The sequence below is a fragment of the Wyeomyia smithii genome, chromosome 3 (genome assembly GCF_029784165.1).
Source record: "Wyeomyia smithii strain HCP4-BCI-WySm-NY-G18 chromosome 3, ASM2978416v1, whole genome shotgun sequence".
Taxonomy (NCBI): Eukaryota; Metazoa; Arthropoda; class Insecta; order Diptera; family Culicidae; genus Wyeomyia; species Wyeomyia smithii.
In genome coordinates, this window is record NC_073696.1 from 143,101,687 (window position 1) to 143,117,007 (window position 15,321).

The window sequence follows — 15,321 nt, forward strand, 5'->3', positions numbered from 1 at the left end:
TATATATATATATATATATATATATATATATATATATATGTTGGTGACTTCCGGTTCCTGGGAAACAGCCGAAAATGATTGATTCAACCAGAATGACGCCCAGAGGCTAGAAATTATCTTAAATACCATTTTGAAATCCAAGATGGCGACTTCCGGTTCGTCAAAAACAGCCTAAAATAACCAAATACCATCCAATATGGGTATTTCTGGAATTGTTATGACGTACTGAAGCCACAAATCGACCTCAGACATCAGTTTTAATTGTAAGATGGCGACTTCCGGTGTCTGGAAAACAGCCGAAAATGACCAAATACTACCCAATATGAGCGTTTCTTTGACCAGATTGACGCACGGAGGCCAGAAATTGTTCCCAAGTCCAAGTAGTCTTCGAAATATGTTCCTTTTCATAGCTGGATTTCACATTTTTAAACATAACAGACAAAGTAATAGTCCGATTGCAAAACAATTCAATAGGGTCTTATGGGGCAACTAGACCTTTCATTTGATACTGATGGTTCAGCCATCTCTGAGAAACATGAGTGAGATTAAACAGTCTTCAGAACACGTTTCTTTTCATAACTTTTAAACCACAAGTTCAATCTTCATAAAATTCAAAAGTTAAGGCTTCTTAAGGTAGCCCGTTCATTTGAAATTTATTTATCGGTTGTGTAGTTTTTGATACAATGATGTTTCATGATTTTTACAATTTGATACATAACCTCTAAACTAAAAACCCGATTACAATGAAATTATGTCTTATGGGACAACGAGACCTTTCATTTGCAATTAATTTCATGAAAATCGGTCCAGCCATCTATGAGAAAAGTGAGTGAGAGTAAAAATCTGCACATACACACACACACATACACACATATATAGAAAATGCTCAGCTCGTCGAGCTGAGTCGAGTGATATATGCCATTCGGCCCTTTGGAGCACTTTTATACTTTCGGTTTTGCAAGTGATTGCTATACCTTTCTAGGAGAAAGGCAAAACATGGTGCGTCTAAACAAACGCATGTCACTCTAGTAATAATAGTAATGATAACAACAGTAATAGTAATATTACCTTTTTTCTATTACCTTATATGAGCCACTCCTCTTTTATCCGGGCTGGTGACCGGCAGTGTAGGTTTTAAGAAAACCTCCTGGCAGAGTTAACTCATTGGAAAGATTTAGCAAATACGGTTTTAGCAAACCGTATTACGTGTTTTCCAATTTTTGCAAGTATATTAATATCTTTTTTTATTACTTTTATTTCCGTACATTAGCCAACACAACTGACAGTCGTGTTCTGCCTTTTTCAATATCTTTTTTTATTATTTTTTTCCGATATTTTTAATCACCAATCTGAATTGGCCAACACAACTGTGATCTGTCTTTTGCAACATCTTTTTAAATATTTTTTTCGATACTTTTAGCTACCAATTTGAATTAGCCAACACAACTGTGTTCTGCCTTTTTCAATATATATTTTTTTATTATTTTTTCCGATATTTTCTCACCAATCTGAGTTAGCCAACACAACTGTGTTCTGCCTTTTTCAATATCTTTTTTTATTCTTTTTTTTTCGATATTTTTAGTCATCAATTTGAATTAGCCAACACAACTGTGTTCTGCCTTTTTCAATATATATTTTTTTATTATTTTTTCCGATATTTTCTCACCAATCTGAATTAGCCAACACAACTGTGTTCTGCCTTTTTCAATACCTTTTTTTTATTATTTTTTTCGATATTTTTAGTCATCAATTTAAATTAGCCAACACAAATGTGCTCTGCCTTTTCCAATATCTTTTTTCTATTACTTTTTTTGCGAACATTAGCCAACACGTGTTCTACCTTTTCTAAATATTTATTACTTTTTTTCGATATTTTTTTAAATTTTAATCTTTAAATGTATATTCAATGTTTTCGCACATAATACATTTGAACAATATAACTGATATATTTTTATCATTTATTTTTGCACATTCCGTGTGCCACCATCGATCGCATCCTTCACAGCGAATCCAACACTTAATGTTACACTCTGTGCTGTCAGAATGAGATACAAGAGTTGCTTCAATTGCGCCACATCCAGCGCACATGTTCTCAACACTCTCTGAATTTTCTATGATAAATTCTATGAAACGTTTTCGAGTCGATTGTGGATCGAAGTTGCTATCGTAAATCTCTTTCTCGAATAATTTCATTTCAATGTTATGTAGAACATGAATTCCACAATTCACGCCATCTTGTTGTCTGTTACAGGCCTTATCCACCGCTCTTAAAGTGCTTAGGGATTCTGGCCTATTGAAAACATTCAGCAGGTTTTCTAGCATCTCATTCGAGGAATAACCTCTAGATAACGAGTTTAGATACACGAATTCTTTTTTTCTGTTGTCTATTAAGGCAACAGTGAAGTGAGATTCGTGTAGCATCGGTAGTATGCTCATCTCGCAGTTTGTGAGTTTGTGGCAGTATCTGCCTACATCAATTTTGGACTTATTGAGTCCAAATAGTATTGGAGTGAAACTACATTCAGTTATGTAACAATTTCGTCCAGCTACATCCACTAGAAGTTCAGTGACGTAGTTGACTAAAATATTTGTCAGCCAATCGCTTCCGTTGTTGCTAAACAAAGTTTTAAAGTCCCCATACTCTAGGACGGATTTGTTAATTAAAGCAATCTTTACCCTATCGCATTGTTTATCTCGCGAGATAGTGTAATAGTTGCTATCTTTGACTAGTCCATTTGGCAATAGTCTATCAAACCCTCTGAAAGGTTCTGAATCGTTAACTGAATCATTAACTCCTAGGAAATCTGCAGACACTTTTGATGTATCTTCTTAATACAGCCTATTTTTATTGCTTCCGTTTGTGACTCGTTCTTCCAAACTTTCTCCAAATCATTAGCAGATTTAAGAGTTTTGTCACAATACGGAAGCCGTCGACGGCTTTTGCCCTTTTTAAAGGTTTCCTTAGCCTTGCGCAAATCCGATAATTGCCAATGGGTCTTACAAGGAATCTTTATGCTTGTGCATGGACTACCTTCCATAGAGCGCTTTCTGCAGCTCTTCGGTGTAGATGTTGAAGGTATCTGCGGAGTTTGCTTATGTGCATTTCTCACACTCCGCTCAATTCTAGCATTACGACTAGAAGGAATTTTCTGATTATATTGATTAATCATACATTCAACATAAGGATCATGTATGTGAATGATATAATCATCGATTCTCACGTGTGGAACATCACCTACGAAGGTACAATCATTAATTGCCCTTTTTATTATACGGTGATAGCCTTCTATCAAACCGTTGTTTGCTCGATTGTATTTTTGTGTGTCTTTTAAACTCGCATCACTTTGTTTTTCTCTGAAACTCAAAACTGGCGTCCACAATGGCAGATATGTAATATATTTTTTGAGAAATAGTTGTATAAACTCTGTGATATCGTCTTCCGCATCTTCTAAAACTGTAGTCAGTTCATTTACCGCTCTCTGGTAAAATGGACTAGACTCATAAATTGTTTTAAAGTCTTTTTCTTTGAGATTTGTGACTCCCACAATTTCCTCATTAGACTCTGCGACGACATTGTCCAAATACTTTCCGAAAACAGGATCATTTAAAAGTTTGATCTCGTTTTCCAAAGTGATGTACGCTTCTCGTTTATTTTCATGACTAGTAGTCAAATATATGAAAAGAAGTTTTATAACCAAATAAATTTGGTCTACTTCCTTATAATTCATTAAAGAAGCGAGCGCAATTTTGCACAACCTATTATTTGGATGTGCTTTTGAAATATATTTATCCACATCTTTGTAGATAATTTTAGTTATGTGCGAACTACACAGTTTGATCAAAATTTTATCTATGGTTTTGCTTTTTTTAAGGTCAGCAATCCATTTTACAGACTCCTGAATATATTGTATCAGAGTCATGTTATTAAATGACAGAACAATTGCATTGAGTTCTGCCATTGAAAAATCAATCGTTATTGTGCGAATCATTGAGCTTAATTTCCTGCTCGTGGCAGCTTCAATGTTGCGAACAATTGATCGAAGAACATCTTCAATATTTGAAGTATGATGATCTTCGGTGAAAAACGATGCCAATGGAAATGGTTTTCTAGTTTTGTCTGTATCGACAATTTTAACATTGGCAATCAGGCTATACAATAACATGGTGCGTGAAGAAATCGAGAGCCATCGATTACCAGTTGCATCCATGTGTAAATCTTGAGGTCCTTCACGACCGCTTAGATCTATAAATAATTTAACCTGTTTCTGACTCATCAAAACCGTCAGAAATGGTTTGTATTGCATGCGTAATATAGAAGAGTGTTTTTCGCTAGCTATTTTTGCTAAAGATGTTACTACATCTTTATCTTCTCTCAAATTAAACCTGGCCTCTGAGGCAATTTTCCTCGCTGTGCTATCCGACACACGCTTTCGAAGGTTCAAGTCCTCACGTGCTGCCGGATTATTTACGAGCTCGCGAACTTGTTGTTGCATAAACAACCGAGGCACTGTATCGAGCATTTGTTTCTTAACTTCTGCTCGCTCCTTACCTCTCATGTATGGAGCAAGCTTTTGTTTGTGAAGGAATCCTTCTTTATTATGAAGAATTTTAAATTCAATATCTTCATTGGACACCTTCCTAAATGTAGCTGTGAAGATGAAATTTTTGCATGTATGAAACATGCAGCGAGCAAAAATTTTTATTGTTCGTGTTGGTTTCGAGAATGCAACTTCATCTCGAACACCATTGAAATTTGCTACACATGTCTTGTTTGGATGTCGCAGGAGATCATGATACGTTGTATATTTGATTTGTTCATTCAAATTGGGACAGCAATTTCTTTGCTTATGTCCTTCATCGTATCTTATCAGCTTCTGCGTTTTTTTTATCTATTATTGTTTCGAATTGTTCTCGAGTCACGAGTATTCGCTCTCCAGAATCGTAAAATAGTCCTGTTTGATAACTGGTTGTTCGGTTATCATCTAATATTTCCGAAACATTTTTTTTCAGATCAAGCTTCAGTACTTCTAAATTGCTTCTAAAGCTTCTAAATTGCTCCTTTTCGAACGAAGCAGTATGATTAAATAACTCATCCATTGGAATAGGAGAAAATGACATCTCGTGTTCAAATCTAAAACATTTTCTCCAGCTGCCTCGACATTCAATATCGAGGTATTCTTTTTGTTTTCAAGAGAGTGAGTACTTAACAGTTGCTCTTCCTCTTGAGTAACGCTTTCTTTGGTATTGATTTCCTGTTTGATACTTGTATCCACATTTTTGGTGGATGCAAAGTTTTTAGCTCTCAATTTTTTAATCATATTATAAACTTTTAGTCGGTTTTTTATATTGTGCTTTATGCCCAGCACAGTATAAATCTCGGGATCCATTCTGTAATCCCGTTCGAGCCATTTCGCTCCATATTTGGAATAGAAGTGTTTTGCAAAACTTTCCTCCAAATTGGTTTGAATTGAAGAGCTCGAATTATCACCAGCAAAAGAGTGAATACTTAGCTGCTTCTCTTGGTCTTCAATAACGTCATCTTTGGTATTGATTACTTTTTTAATATTTGTATCCACATTTTTTGTGAATGAAGAGTTTTTAGCTCTCAAGCTTTTGATCATGTTATAAACTTTTAATCGGTTTTTTATGTTGTGCTTTATACCCAGCACAGTATAAATCTCGGGATCCAATCTGTAATCCCGTTTGAGCCATTCCTCTCCATATTTCTTCAAGAAATATTCCTCAAGTTGCTCTGTTTTATTGCCCGTTGAATCAAGGCGCGACAGAGTATCCGAGTAAGAATCACTCTCGGAGCACACTTGGGCTTCAACTGAAGAGTTACTGTTCAGTTGTCGCTCCTCTTTCTCAATAATGAAGCTATTCTCGTTCTCCATTGGAGCTGTTGTTGTGAGGATTGAAGAGGAGCACGACTGAACACTAACCAAATAGTCAGTGCTCAGTCGATGATCCTCTTTTCTACTAGTGAAGTCATCCTCGACCTCCACTAGGACCGACATCAAGGGGATGTTGGAACCCGTATCCGGTGTGGAAACTGTCTTTTTTGTTTTTGAAGTATTCATTTTAGTTAATTGGGTCCCCCTTCCAGCCGCTATCCTTGTCCATGGTGGAGTAGTCGCCTATGTGGTCCCATGGTGGGCTATGCCGAAGCAGTGAGGTCATGGCTAAGGTAAGCAATCATAGCGCCTTATGAGCAACTATGACTCCACCGACCGGCGCAAGTCAGGAACAACCATCTGATCCTACTCCTGCCTGATTCCCACCAGGCAATGGACTCGGAACGTACTAAAAGGCCTGCCAGGTTTTATGGGACGGAGACCCCTGCACCGGGTATCGCCTCGCCGTTTCAAGCCATTGTCACACGACTTTACTAAGGGAGCTCGATGCAGGTGCCAGCCCGAGGACGTGGTACCATTACGAAATCCAACTCATATCCATTCACTACGTTGCCAGTTGCCATAATTGGAACCTTACTGGCATCAGTCCCAATGGGCGAGTTAGTGCATTTGGGTGATGGGAGCGGCACTATTCGCTCCGTCAGAGGTGCTTCCGGGTACTTGTGGCTTTTGCGAGAAATCGACTGTCCCTGGTTCGACCCTCACCACCCTAGGCTACCTCCCGCTGCTGGTCCGGGACTGTTAGATACTGTCAGTGGTCGCACATGTATTGTGTGTCCTCGACGATCGCCACACGTCGACCCGTGGTGGCATGCAGCTCTGCCTGTCATCGGTCATCATTTGCCATGGTGGTCATCATTTGTCATCATACTATCCTTAATAATGACCAGGTGCAGGTTTAAGTACATTATGCATCACAACTATCACTACATATAATACAACACACTCGCGGATTTCCGCCAACTCGATTGTCCAAGGAACATGCTGTCCTTAGACACTACGCTATCTTGAATAAAGAATAAAAATTTAATAACACATCCAGTTAAGATTGAAAATAAAAATTAACCCTCAAATGCGCAATGGTGTTTTCAAACAACATTGCTAATAACATTGGAATCGGACTGTAACTTTTTCCATTAAGTACCGTGCTGGATCGAAACCCGTACAGTATCGAAATCCGTACACCTTGATGTTTTTTTTTCAGTTTTAAGCATTATTAAAATGAAAATTCATATGACAGTTATACAGGGTGTTAGGCAGCTCACTTAAAATCCTTTAAGGGGTGATAGAGGACCCTATTTGATGAAAAATACTACAAGGTATACAGCCCTAGGGTTGTATGAAATGGTGACGTGGGACTAAACACTGTAATTAGGGGATTTTTTGTTACAAGATATACAGAGTCTGCAGACAGAATCAATGTGTTTATTTTCAGCCTCCCCTGGAAATCAATTTTTGGAATATATTCAACAACACTCGAAGAAATATCATTTATATTTGGCGATATTATGCCTTTAGTATTTTTTTTGTGCAAAAAATATGTATTTAACAAGGCAAAAGCATATCGTGCTTGTTGAAGAAGCACCAAGAACTTCTCATAATGCGTCAAAGTCAGAATTATCTCTATATCCTCAAAAACCAAATCCAATAATGCTTACGTTATCATAATGAATGGTTTTGTCTTATTTAACTCTAACTAAATCAAATCTATATAGTATGGATATTACTTTCAAAATAATATGGAAGCCCTTACAAAGGTTCATCAATTGGAAAACATAAGAAAATATTTTGAACAAAATTCCTAACAAGTTCCAGCAAAAAATCGTAGAAATCCACAATTACATTTTTATTTTTTGCTTGACAATTTTTTTTTATTAATCGTTAAAAACCTATGCACGTGGTATGTGGATGACCCCATACACAATAATCCATGAGCATTTCACAAAAACCCACATCACTTTTTGCCTAAACTTCAAAAACTTCTACACATGCTCTTAAAAAATCGCAAGAAAAAGCTTTTTGTTGCTAAATTGATTAGAAAAATATGAATTTTGGTCAGTCCCATGTTACAAATAAACGCAAAAAAAGCTGTGCTGAAAGTAACTAGCATAAAATTATGGTCACTATCACAAAAAAAAACCAATTGAATTACTAATAAGAAAAATAGTTAACTTGTTGCCTATACAAGTGTACTGTCATAAATATATTTACCTCGGATAAATGCATTTTTGCACACACATGTTATACACACACCATAATTGTGTTCTGGTGTCTTCCAAAACTGACGTAGAGTAGTATGAAGGCCCCTCAGAAATAATTATTAGAACGAGGAAACAATTTGTTATTGGGTGAACAGTAGAGTGGCCATTTTTGTAACATCATGCGATTTTGATGAGCGCCGGGCGGAAAAAGTTTCCTTTTCACCCCAAAAAATAAGCCATGAAAATTTGAAGTTGATCCGAGTTCATTTAATGGATCCACAAAACGCTTATATTTAAAAAAATAGATTCTCATGGGAACTGTTGTTTTGAAGTAGAATACTTCTCTCAGAAAGTTCGGCTACATAGGGATGTGAAATGAAAATTTAAAACTGAAAAAAGTGAGCAATATGTCCAATTTCAAATGCTAATAAATCGGTTAGTTTTCGAAGGATTTCTTTCGTTTTTGCAGCAATCGATTAGAAAATCTTCTAAAATTCCTACTTCATGCATCTGAAATTGCAAGTTTATTGTTCGAACTATTGTACTATTGAAAATCCTTAAGCCTTGTCAATACACAAAATTCGACCTCTGATTGGTCGTTATACGATTGCTTTCCCAAGCACGGTCGGCAGAGTTATGGACCTAGTAAATTGGGAATGCATCATTTGGCCTACATAAGAACTTCATCAGATAATAAACAGACATTTCATCGGATATTAAATTGAACAACAGAAATTTGAAGAACAAAAATGAATATTTGAAGAGTTAATATTTTCTCGTTTTGCGCTATAATTAATCGCGCCGTCATTCGCGTTCTGCATAACCGTAGCCTTTGTTCCGTTCCCGTTTAATGATGTCGTATTAAATGTGCATATTACATTTCGGCAGCACTTCAACTTCTCATTTGCACAAAATTTAAAAATATTCAATGAACTTCATTCAAAATATCAAACAAAAAGAAATTACAATACTGCCAATGAACGGTCAACGTTTATTTACTAGAAAAAATGACTGACACGCAAGCAGCCGAGTTATCTTTCTTGTAAAAGTATTCTACTTCAACCTTGCGGTCGTGGCTTTGCATACAACCTTCCTGTGATTTTTTATCTTTTTCTGAAGTTTTTTGTCTTAGTTTCTTCAATTAGTTGCATATTTTGCGTCGAAATACTCTTCAATTATAAAATCATATCATTAGGGACATTCACATATTACGTAATGCTAAATAATAGCGATTTTGAACACCTCCCACTCCTAAATAACGCAATTTTGCATGGGGACCTTGCGCAATTGAACTCTTCGTTGAATATTCCCTTCTTCTTAGTACGTTACGTAATGAATGAATGACCTCTCATATTCGTTAGAGGTTTTGAAACTGCCATTCAGTGATTATATCCTTAATCGTACTTCACTGCAGCAACTGCGTGAAGTGAACCGCCACAATCGGATTGGTGAAGCAAAATTATTAAAATTAATAGGAACTTTTTGTATGGATTTAATGTTATTTTTAGTATTATTATTATTATTATTTTCTATGAAACAGTTCAGCACTAGTGATCTGAATGCACGACGGTAAATTTTATCAAATACGGTCGATAAATATCCTATTGATCGAATAGAAATTCTTATGAGTTTCGATGAAGGTGCAAAGATCTTGGGGCGTTTAAAATTAATTCAAGCTACGGCAAAAATATCGCCAAAGAACTTTATAATACGCTAGTGGATTGAATCTTTCGGAAAAGTTTCGAAAACTAACAATATTACTTGTTCTTTTCATTTTTATGAACTTTTATGCACAATATATTTTTCACATGGCAAAAGCATCGGACCTTAAACACTTTTCTTTAACCGTTCTACAAGAGCATCAAACGAAATCAACTCATTCACAGCCAATGAACTCACTCACAGCTTCAATGATCCAAAAGTTCTGATCATTGACCATAAATTGCATTCAAGTCATGTCCCTGTTGGTAGTCAAACTTCACATTCAGGTGTTTTTCGGATGTGCGAGTGCTGTCTAATGTATTAATCAAGTTATAAATTCTCTATGTGATCCATTCGCTTATGCCGAAATTGATAGTCGTCTCAGACGCTGTAACTGAAAAGATGAAGAATCGCTTGTGGTATTTGAACCCAGAATGAGTTGAAATGGCCTGATATCCCGTTTGAAATTAAACTAAAAATGATCAGGCGATTTAAAGCGAATGTCCTTAAGGTGAAACGGTATTGAAACCACAAACAGCCAATTTCGAATCACCACTTCAAATTTTTAGAAGCACAATACTCGGAAATAGATAATGCATTCCCTGTGAAAACGCTATTCATGTTTGCTTCACCGCAATAAACATGAATTAGCGTTTTCACAGGCGACGCATTAACTGTTACCGAGTCTTGGGCCTTTTAAAATTCAAAATGGTGGCTGGAAGTCAGTTTCATCAACACAGAATTAAGACGAATTTCAGTTTATATTGCATGTTATTGATTTATACCGAAATAATACACACCTCATTCAAAATACGAACTCGATTTACCCATTAACGGGTATACCGATTAAACGTCAAAAACTGGGTACAATTTTACTCATTTTGATTAACGAATTGTCTCAAGGAAATGGGTGAAATTTTACCCATTATTAAATAAACGGAAATTTTGTGATTTTCACTCAAAAAAATAAACGAAAAGAAGTGAAAGTGAAATTAATTATTTGCAAAAATGAATCTTATTGACAAACAGGAGTATTTTATCTGCTGTCATCAATTGTCAGAATCGCTATTCTCTGCAACAAAGCCAATACCATACGAATAGTGAACATTCTAGACCTAATATAAAAATAATCTCACATTGTAAAATTCAATACTTGATATAACATACTGTTTACCTTGCAACTCCTTAAACGACGCAGTATCGAATCTCTTTTAAAGTCTTTCCATGGCAATTGTTGACAAATAATAAACGAAACAGATCGTAGCAGTAACGCTTGCGAACAAATCGACAGAGCTAAAACGACGCTCGAAGTTTTTTTTCACCCATTAAAGGGTAAACTTATGACCCATTTTTCGCCTTTCTCCTAGAAAGGTATAGCAATCACTGAACAAACTAAAGGTATTAAAGTGATCCAGAGGGCCAAATGTCGTATATCACTCGACTTAGTTCGACGAGCTGAGCATTTTCTGTATGTATGTATGTATGTATGTGTGTGCGTGTGTGTGTATGTGCAACTTTTTTTTCTCACTCACTTTTCTCAGAGATGGCTGTACCGATTTACGTGAAATTAATTGCAAATGAAAGGTGTAGTTACCCCATAGGTTGCTATTGAATTTCATTGTAATCGGATTTTTGGTTTAGAGGTTATGTATCAAAATGTAAAATTCAAAAGCTAGTGAAATCATAAGTGTTTCATTAGCATAGCATGGCATATGCTATTTAGTCTCCAGACAAGCAAATATCATAATCGTTTTTAGTCGATGTACAACATATGGGTTAACATTTTAATTCTATTTACACCCCCTATTTACAGTGCCCATTAACCGCTTACATTTCACTTGGAAGTTATAATATTTTTTCATAACAAAAAAACACTTTTTGAAAAATATTTCACCGATATTTCAGCAACGCTTTTCTAAAGAATTCCGATAGTTCGAACAATCAGCTTACAATCTTCTGCATTTGAACGGATGATTCAATGATTTTCCAATCGATTGCTGCAAAAATGACAGAAATCCGTTGAAAATCAACTGACTGAGTTTAAAACATTTGAAATTGGATAATTTTCGTGACGCTCTCGATCTTTTCAATTTTGAAATTGGATCCCAGTATTGTACTTATTCATTTTCTGTCATTTTCCATGATTTATGTGACAAACATAACATCTACATGAAAATCACATGCATACTATGTTTTACCACGTAGTGAACTTGTCAACGTCAAACAGAATGTCATAGAAGTATCGCGTGAATTCTCTATGAGAAATTCACATAAAATGAATATGTCTGCTGTATAAGATTCATAGGATAAATCATCTCAGCAGATCATGATGAACTCAAATGACAATCACGTAGAATCTAAGTGAAAATGACAGTGGAAAATATTCACATATCTTTTTCGGTAATTATGACGTGAAAATTATTTTGAGTGTAATTGGGTCCCTGTATATGTTGCCGTAAGACGTATTCTACGTCAAAACAAATTATTACCCTTCGGCAGATTAGCATTGGCCAAAAATTGCAGAAGTATCGATACTCGAGTATCGATAATTTTTCTCGGCGGTTTTAATACCAGGCTGATATCGAGGGCGGAGCATAGCCTGCTACCTGAAACAGGTCAATGAAAAGCTACCATTTTTTCTTGATCTTCAATACGGGAAATCAGACATGCCAAGTGTTTTTGAAAATGTAAGCAACCACTAAAAAAAAAACGACAAAAATAACGATACTTAGACCCCAAAGTATTGATACCGTAAAGATCGATACGATATCGGCCAATGCTACGGCAGATGACAAGTCACCGGGTGCGGCACACCGGAGACCCAAGGTAAGGTAGTCATTTGAGGGCTCATCGGGCGACAATGCACTGCGGGCTCGGGCAAGTTCTTCTTATGCGGGACAGACGACGGAACATTCTTACAAAATTTATCGGGAAGGTTTTTTTCTTACCAAATTCCGACCAGCAGACAACGGCTCCACAGATACCAGTCACGCAAACGCAGTAAATCAAAAATCAAAATATCAAAATAAAATATCTAACTCCACCGAAATCACGTAGTTGAATTAAGTAAGCAAACACGTGTTGAATGCTCAATGAGCACGATACGAATGGGCGATACCCCAAGAGGGCGATACTTAGTTATCAGCAGGGATGCCAGGTCATTTTTCAAATGTCTTCAAGTTTCGAGAAAAAATGTCTTCACATGTCCAGGGCTGCCAAGTATACAGATTTTTCTTTATTATACACACGCTCATTTTTTGTTACTCTAAAGTGAGTTAGATATCACCCACTTTTGAAAAAAGTGGAGGTACCCTTATTAGGGTACTTTTACGGTTACTCACTTCTGAGTAAGGGCGTCATACGTCAAAAATTGAGTAGAATCTACTCTGTTCATGCAAACCAGAAATTAACGAAAATGAGTACAAGTTAGCCAGTTTGCCTAAATACGGAAATTTAATGATTTCTGGTTTTTGTAAATCTGACTCAAAAAATAAAATAAATTCAGAACAATCAAAATCATTGATTTATTTTTCATCGAAACATTAGAAAAATTATTAAATCATTCCCGTGTCTTGATTGAATGCGGCACCCAACCGGTTGACAGTTGCCCGTGAACTGTGATTTACATTTTTGTGCCAGGAAATCCGTCATCATTCGTCACCTAATACTGCGAAGGATTTAAATTGCATTGATTGTTGAGCACTGTACATCAATACAAATGTTTCCGTTTGTTATCACGAATAAAAGTCCGGCTTTAAACGGCATCGTAGAACATACAACATGCGGTTGTTCATTTTGAAGGGATCTTTTAGGTGTTTTCAAATCCTCTGCAATACTGATGTTGGGCTGAAATTATTAATTGATTAAGAAATTATTGATTTGATGACAGATCAGATACTTACTGCTAGCCAACGAATAAGAAGCGACAACAATTGTTCTTCGGAAACAGATAATATCGCTGTTGAAAACTTTTGACATATACATATACTCAGGGGTGAGTAAACATCATGGATAATAACTCAAAACTGAGTAAACATGGTAATTATGAAAATTTGGGTAAATGTTACTCAATTATCCAGTACCCGATAACTCACTTTTTGACATTTTGCATAAGAATACCAAACTGAGTAGATCCTAATCAAATTAGAGTTGAGATAAAGCAGCGTGTTAACCCTCTAGTGCCCAAATTTATCTTTTGACGGACTTCGAAAAAATCACTATGAAGCTTTATATACATTTTTTAAGTTCCTATTGAAGCTTTTTAGAGGTTCAACTGAAGACCGTCTAAAGGCGGCACTGGGCACTAGAGGGTTAAACTAGACACCAATGTATGAACTTCAGAAAGAGAAGAGTATCACAGTCCAGTAGTCATCCATTTCAATCACAGTCCAACAATTATCCATTTCAAAATAACTTTTTTACAGTCCCTTTGGGATTTTCTTTGGGGCTTGAAAAAGCCGAGAAAAACAAAGTTCAAAGCCGTGAAAAACAAACGTTGCCCGATTGGGTTCTCTAGTATTGCAAGTGGCAATCCTTTAAACAACAATAAAATTTTTTTTTTTCTTCGAGCTTAAATTTAAAAGATTAAAAGATCTCGCTTTCGGTTGTATTTTGGTTTTGCAACTTGAATAACATCAATAATAACAAACGTACAAGCGGGGAAACGTCACCCGTGGTTTGCCTTATGCGAATCGGCGGTCTACGTGGGAAACGCATTCGAAAAACTAAAAACTGATTCGGATGAAATGTTTGTGAGGCAGTTGTATGTTTGTTCTTTAGCTCGAACATTTTATGAAACATCACAATTTCTAACGTAAACTTTAAAAATTCAATTGCTGAAATTCTGTACAAATCTGTATTAAAAATCAAAACTGAATTCTCTATTCTGTATCATTTCTGTATCGTGGTCGAAAAATCTATGATATATAAAAGTCTGTATACTTGGCAGCCCTGCATCGATACATGTCACCACACGCTTACCGGGATCAAACTATACATAAGTAGGAACTACTCGAAATCTCAGTAGAGAGATCATACTGCGACTTTCATAGCAGTTTAGACTAGAAATACTAAGGGCATCCTTACAGTGCGCTTCTATACCCCGTTTGGCAGCGCTTTATCATCACTTGAAACCGTACCGGTCGCTGCTGAACGCGCTAGAGAAATAGTAGCCGGGCCTTCGGGAAGCAGCCCGGTAACAGCGCTGCTAAAGGTTTATGCTGGATGAAACGTCAAACAGAGACGATAGTAACGACCGGTGTGAAAACGGGTGAGTGCGTAAAATAGCCGCGCTGTACACAGTCGCCATAACAACTCAAATAGTAGCGCACTGTTAAGGATGCCCTAAGAGGGAGAGATTAGCCAAACGAACCGTGAAAATCTGAGCCAGAGAACAAGAAAGGTAACACCACATTGAGAGGAATTGCAATCAGTTACACTGCCGTTCCAATCATTGTAGTCCCACACAAACCTTATGCATGATGAGACAACTATGCTTGGAAGGG